At 44.8% G+C, this 7,427-nt stretch overlaps 1 protein-coding gene across 1 annotated transcript in view; it reads left to right on the top strand.

Annotated features, from left to right (window-relative positions):
* Positions 1–254: 254 nt before the first annotated feature.
* LOC142571083 (male-specific histamine-binding salivary protein-like) overlaps positions 255–7,427 on the top strand; it is a 42,589-nt gene continuing 35,416 nt past the window's right edge. Inside the window, exon 1 of the mRNA XM_075679376.1 lies at positions 255–380. The gene's annotated coding sequence lies outside the window, so the exon portion shown is untranslated. The remainder of the gene's footprint in view (positions 381–7,427) is intronic.

Raw genomic sequence — 7,427 nt, 5'->3', positions numbered from 1 at the left:
CTCTACGAATACCCGAGATGGGCGAGTGAGTAAATTGCAGCGCGCAACTGATGCGCCCTTGACGTACTGAAAAAACAGTGAGGCTTACGTACGGCTACACGTGCTTTAAGGCGAGGAGAAGCTTGACAACATAACATTTGCCGAACGGCTTTCGTTACCACAATGAGCCAGCGTGGCCACTTGACCTGTTATGGGGAAAAAGAGAGAAGCCACCTTCGCCAAAGAGAGAATCGGCTACGCACCTGAATGGCGCTTTTTCTTTTATTTTTCGTCTCGCCTTCCGAGTTTATATTTGCCTGCCTTTTATAAGTAGGAGCCCGTTTGGACGACCGATCTTCAGAGAACACGTGCGTCTGCAGTGGCGGCCGGGATCTCCATCGGTGAGTGAAAAATGATTTACGAAAGAAGCTGACTAAGGCGTCACCTTTGCTGCAGTTGAAATGTTGCACATGAAAAACATTTTCAATTTTCAATCCAAATTATACAACTGTCTTAAAATCATGGACCACATGGAATAATTACTTTTCGAAATTAGCGCCTTCCGTACATTCTGCATAGCTCTGTGGCCTTCCATTTGACAACTAGAGGTCTTGAGGCTTTTTTTTTTTCCTGATTTTCCCGGTGTCCTGATTCATGATAGAAACTCTCCTTCAACCTTTTAAACTTAGGGTCAACAGCGTTTATTAAGTGAAGCTTATTTTTGTAGACCAGTTTGAATAACTGCTAGGCGCATGGCGACTCAGTTGACCGTTGAAATTGTGCTATGGGTGAAAAAAAGAAAGCAATGAAAGACAGAGATGTCAACTAGACCGCACGTCTGGTTTGCTACCCTACGTAGGGCAAAGAGATTTAGCGGACGAAAAAGAAGAAAGGAGGGGAAAGACAGAGGGTGCCACTTCGTCTGGGGGTGCACATCGAAGCTATGGTCGCTCAATGAGGTATGTCGACTTCAGGCACTGCCATGTGCACGTATCGCCTTTGGGGATTGCGACGCGTGCAGCCACGCTAACACTTTATATTATGTCACCAAGACGTCGTCAATTAATGAAATCTACAGTCCTGCAGAATCGAAGGCGCTGATCGCTGTAGCTAGGGCAGGTGAGGACATGTTTGATCGAGCCGTCACACCTGCAAGTGACGCATATAGGCGTGGCACCAACCAATGCACACTTGACCGATAAAATTGCAAGGCAGTGGGAGAATCCTTTTGATAACCCAATTGTAGGTTCTCGTCGACAAACAGTAGAGAAACGTTTTCCTTTACGGCAACATCAATATTCTCTGCAAACTTGAGCACTGTGCAGTAAACCATGGGGAATAGTGAGATTGCATATTCGGTCCTTCATGAATGCGTGCAAATAGTCCACGGAACAAGCGAAATTGGCTTACATAGAATTGATTGATTGATTGATTGATTGATTGATTGATTGATTGATTGATTGATTGATTGATTGATTGATGTTCCTAGCATTAGACTGACACGGAGCGACACTGTTTTTATTTTAGCAATAAGTTTTGGAACCTGTCACGTATCAGACTAAACGACTAAATAAAGGGGGTAGCTCGCGGTTAATTGTACAAGAATAACTTGAACACAGCTCTTGTATAAGGTTTCCCGATGCCGATAACCTTGAACGTCCCTCTAAACATCCACCAAATGCGTTCACGGGCAAGCGAATTCATTAACCTCAACGCACTGAACAAAGAATTCCTTATACAATGAAGTGGAGGGTATCACTCAGGTTGTTTGCTATCTTTTATTTATTTATTTACTTTATCGTTTCTTCATTAATTCTTTCTACATTCGCCCTCAGGTTATCATTGTAGATGTGTGCCTACAAAAAAAAAAAACATCTTCAAATCTAACGTGAAAGCACGAGCAGCGAGCTCAAATAAAGTAGAAAACAGTGATAAATGTTCACTTGCCAAAGAATAAACAAGAATGCACCAAGAATTCAATAAAAGGAAAGACTACTACCAGGTGTGCAAAATAATATAACATGATCCAAAATAAAACAAAAGCTAAATTTTAGTAACGCTTGTTACGTGGTAAAGCAAGTTGGTTGTAAGCGCCGGTCCAACGATGACTTTTGAGACGTGTCTGCCTGTTCAGTTTTGCCACAAGATTTTTCAGGAGCATAAACTCAGGTATAGGAACCAGGGGCGTTATAACGTAAAAGTATTCCAAACTTTTCTACTCCAGTTCTGCAATCAGCCCACCGCGATTGGTCAAAAACTTTTTTGCACCACCCCCACTTCACTTGTCTTTCAAGCGACGTTACGAAAACCGCCATAGCTCCCCGTCTGATATGACGTGTACACACTGATTATGCATAATTTGACCGAACAAAACAAAATAGTTATTTCTGATACGACGCCTTATTTCTGATACGGCTCCGGACAGGCCGCCATTGGAATGTGAACCTGGCAACGTTTAACGTGAGAACGTTGTCTAGCAGTGTTATTGGAGGAATTAGAGGGTAGTAAATGGGATATAACAGGGTTCAGTGAGGTTAGGAGGACAAAAAAGCATATACAGTGCTAAAAAGTGGGCACGTAATGTGCTACCGGGGCTTAGCGGAGAAACGAGACCTAGGAGTCTGATTCCTGATTAATAAGGATATAGCTGGTAACATACAGGAATTAATTATACAATGAATTACAAGAATAACTCAATAACTATAGCATTAACGAGACTGTGGCAGGTCTTGTGGTGAAACTTAATAAGAGATACAAATTGAAGGTAGTACAGGTCTACGCCCCTACATCCAGTCATGATGACCAGGAAGTCGAAAGCTTCTATGAAGACGTGGAATCGGCGATGGGTAGAGTGACAGCAAAACACACTATACTGATCGGCGACTTCAATGCCAAGGTAGCAAGAAGCAGGCTGGAGACAAATCAGTGGGGGAATATGGCATAGGCTCTAGGAATAGCAGGGGAGAGTTATTAGTAGAATTTGGAGAACAGCATAATATGCAGATAATGAATACCTTCTTCCGCAAGCGGGTTAGCCGAAAGTGGCCGTGGAGGAGCCCAAATGACGAGACTGGAAATGGAATAGGCTTCATACTCTGCGCTAACCGTGGCATCATAGAAGATGTGGACGTGCTCGGCAAGGGGCACTGCATTGACCATAGGATGGTAAGAACTCGAATTAGCCTAGACTTGACGAGGGAACGGAAGAACGTGGCACATAAGAAGCCAATCAATGAGTTAGCGGTAAGAGGGAAACTAGAGGAATTCCGGATCACGCTACAGAACAGGTATTCGGCTTTAACTCAGGTAGAGGACGTTAGTGTTGAAGCAATGAACGACAGTGTTATGGGCATCATTAAGAAGTGTGCAATAGAAGTCGGTGGTAACTCCGTTAGACAGGATACCAGTAAGCCGTCGCAGGAGACGAAAGATCTGATCAAGAAACGCCAATGTATGAAAGCCTCTAATCCTGCAGCTAGAACAGAACTGGCAGAAATTTCTAAGTTAATCAACAAGCGTAAGACAGCTGACATAAGGAACTATAATATGCATAGAATTGAACAGGCTCTCAGCAACGGAGGAAGCCTAAACGCAGTGAAGAAGAAACTAGGAACAGGCAAGAATCAGATGTATGCATTAAGAGACAAAGCCGGCAATATCGTTGCTAATATGGATGAGATAGTTCAAGTGGCTGAGGAGTTCTATAGAGAATAAAGGGAAAATCAGACATCCACCCGTTCGTAGCAATTGCTACAAAGGAAACCCATACGGGTTCCTCGAAAGAAAAGCCTCATAGTTGAAGAAAAATTCGTCCTGGTCCGGGACTCGAACCCGGGACCACCGTCTTTCCGGGGCAGCCGCTCTACCATCTGAGCTAACCAGGCGGCTAGCAGAAGGCAGGGCGAAGCCGAATTTGTCGACAACACGAAGCAAAGGCAAGAGTTTTGACGTAGTAGTTCTGCGGAAACCCGCAAGGCGGAGAGAAGTAATGAATAAAGGGAAAATCAGACATCCACCCGTTCGTAGCAATTGCTACAAAGGAAACCCATACGGGTTCCTCGAAAGAAAAGCCTCATAGTTGAGGAAAAATTTCCCGTATGGGTTTCCTTTGTAGTAATTGCTACGAACGGGTGGATGTCTGATTTTCCCTTTATTCATTACTTCTCTCCGCCTTGCGGGTTTCCGCAGAACTACTACATCAAAACTCTTGCCTTTGCTTCGTGTTGTCGACAAATTCGGCTTCGCCCTGCCTTCTGCTAGCCGCCTGGTTAGCTCACATGGTAGAGCGGCTGCCCCGGAAAGGCTGTGGTCCCGGGTTCGAGTCCCGGACCAGGACGAATTTTTCTTCAACTATGAGGCTTTTCTTTCGAGGAACCCGTATGGGTTTCCTTTGTAGCAATTGCTACGAACGGGTGGATGACTTATTTTCCCTTTATTCATTACTTCTCTCCGCCTTACGGGTTTCCGCAGAACTACTACGTCCGTTCTATAGAGATTTATACAGTACCAGTGGCACGCACGACGATAGTGGAAGAGAGAATAGCCTAGAGGAATTCGAAATTCCACAAGTAACACCGGAAGAAGTAAAGAACGCCTTGGGAGCTTTGCAAAGGGGGAAGGCAGCTGGGGAGGATCAGGTAACAGCAGATTTGTTGAAGGATGGTGGGAACATTGTCCTAGAAAGACTGGCCACCCTATATACACAATGCCTCAGGACCTCGAGCTTACCGGAATCTTGGAAGAACGCTAACATAATCCTAATCCATAAGAAAGGGCACGCCAAAGATTTGAAAAAGTATACACCGATCAGCTTATATACTGTCCGTTGCCTACAAAGTATTTACTAAGGCAATCGCAAATAGAATCAGGAAAACCTTAGACTTCTATCAACCAAAGGACCAGCCAGGATTCCGTAAAGGCTACTCAACAATAGACCATATTCACACTATCAATCAAGTGATAGAGAAATGTGCGGAATATAACCAACCCTTATATATAGCTTTCAGTGATTACGAAAATGCGTTTGATTCAGTCGAAACCTCAGCAGTCATGGAGGCATCACGGAATCAGGGTGTAGACGAGCTATATGTAAAAATACTGAAAAATATCTATAGCGGCTCCACAGCCACCGTAGTCCTCCATAATGAAAGAAACAAAATCCCAATAAAGAAAGGCGCCAGGCAGGGAGATACGATCTCTCCAATGCTATTCACAGCGTGTTTATAGGAGATATTCAGAGACCTGGACTGGGAAGAATTTGGGATAAAAGTTGACGGAGAATACCTTAGCGACTTGCGATTCGGTGATGATATTGCCTTGCTTAGTAACTCGGGAGACCAATTGCAATGCATGCTCACTCTCCTGGAGAGGCAAAGCAAAAGGGTGGGTCTGAATATTAATCTGCAGAAAACTAAAGTAATGTTTAACAGCCTCGGAAGAGAACAGCAGTTTACGATAGGTACCGAGGCACTGGAAGTGGTAAGGGAATACATCTACTTAGGGGAGGTAGTGACCACGGATCCGGATAATGAGCCTGAAATAACCAGAAGAATAAGAATGGGCTGGGGTGCGTTTGGCAGGCATTCTCAAATCATGGACAGCAGGTTGCCACTATCCCTCAAGAGAAAAGTGTATAACAGCTGCGTCTTACCAGTACTCACGTATGGGGCAGAAACCTGGAGGCTTACGAAAAGGGTTTTGCTTAAATTGAGGACGACGCAACGAGCTATGGAAAGAAGAATGATGGGTGTAACGTTAAGGGATAAGAAAAGAGCAGATTGGGTGAGGCAACAAACGCGATTAAACGACATCTTAGTTGAAATCAAGAAAAAGAAATGGCATGGGCCGGACATGTAATGAGGAGGGAAGATAACCGATGGTCACTAAGGGTTACGGACTGGATTCCAAGGGAAGGGATGCGTAGCAGGGGACGGCAGAAAGTTAGGTGGGCGGATGACATTAAGACGTTTGCAGGGACAACATGGCCACAATTAGTACATGACCGGGGTAGTTGGAGAAGTATGGGAGAGGCCTTTGCCCTGCAGTGGGCGTAACTAGGCTGATGATGATGATGATGTTCGGGAAGGGTGCAACAGAACTAAGTCGGAAAGAAAGGGAGGGGGAGTCGGAACGCTAAGCCATTAGGGAGCCAAATAGAAAAGAGTAAATTCACAATGTCAAGAGCATCTGTGGTTATCAGGTACAATGAGTGGGAAAGAAACTTGGCTGGGCGTTACGTATTTGTGGGCCGGAAAAAATTGCACAGAGAAGAATAAAGAGGTAGTGGAATGCATAAGCGCTGATATTAAGGGTTTCGGGAGTGGTGCTGAAATTGTCCTATTAGGTGACATGAATGCCCACATACAGGATTTAGATGGCTATACCGACAATAAAGGGAAGTCAATGCTGGACCTTTGTGAGCAACATAACCTCGTGATCGTGAATACAGGGCCTAAGTGTGAAGGACAGATCACGTGGGAAGTGGGTAACCGGCAATCGACCATTGATTACTGTCTGATGACAGAAGGAATTCATGATAAGTTGAGAGAAATGGTCATCGACGAAAAAGGTTTAACAGCACAGGGAGTGACCATAAACGTATCATATTCAAAATGGGATATGTAGTTGGGAAAGAGAGCAAGGAGAGCAAAATGGCCAGTATAAATTTGAACGCTGAATAAATAGCAAATACAGTCACTAGAGTTGAGGAATAACTTGGCAGATGGCCAAGTAAAGAGTGGGAATATGGTGAGCTTCTAAGTGCAATAACGACAGAAATACGGCAAGAGAAACAACATGTTCGTTGGAAAGGAAAAAAGAAACCGAAAAGCTGGTGGAACAAGCAGATACGAGAAGCGATCGCCGATCGACAGAAGACAGTTAAGGGATAAGAAAAGATCAGATTGGGTGAGGGAACAAACGCGGGTAAATGACATCTTAGTTGAAATCAAGAAAAAGAAATGGGGGGGGGGGGGGGGCATGGGTAGGGCATGTAATGAGGAGGGAAGATAACCGATGGTCATTAAGGGTTACGGAATGGATTCCAAGCAGGCACGTACCCAGGGGGGGGGGCGGGGGGGGCCCGCGGAATCTATGAGAAAACTATGGTTTTCTCATATATTCCGCACCCGTGCGATTAACTCGAGATGCGTTCAGTTGTCACCATCTATTCAACCGTCACACGCATAGCTGTTGCTTTTGTTAGTTCAACCTTCATTGTTTAGGCTGATCCTGGGACCAGGAAAGGGATGCGGCTGTTACTGAGCTGGTCTGTACTATCGTGGAACGAGTTGCGGCCGGAGAAAACGCCAATTGCGTTTAACTTATCCCTTTGCTTCATTATTTCCTTGAGTTACGGCTCGCCGCGACGCTGGCAGATGCCCGGAACCATATACACGTGATATGGGTTAGATAAGGTGGGAAATAAAATAATGTTAAAGTGCGTCCAT

The sequence above is a fragment of the Dermacentor variabilis genome, chromosome 2 (genome assembly GCF_050947875.1).
Source record: "Dermacentor variabilis isolate Ectoservices chromosome 2, ASM5094787v1, whole genome shotgun sequence".
Taxonomy (NCBI): Eukaryota; Metazoa; Arthropoda; class Arachnida; order Ixodida; family Ixodidae; genus Dermacentor; species Dermacentor variabilis.
Note: the sequence above shows the minus strand (reverse complement) of the source record. Positions and strands in the feature narration are given on the sequence as shown.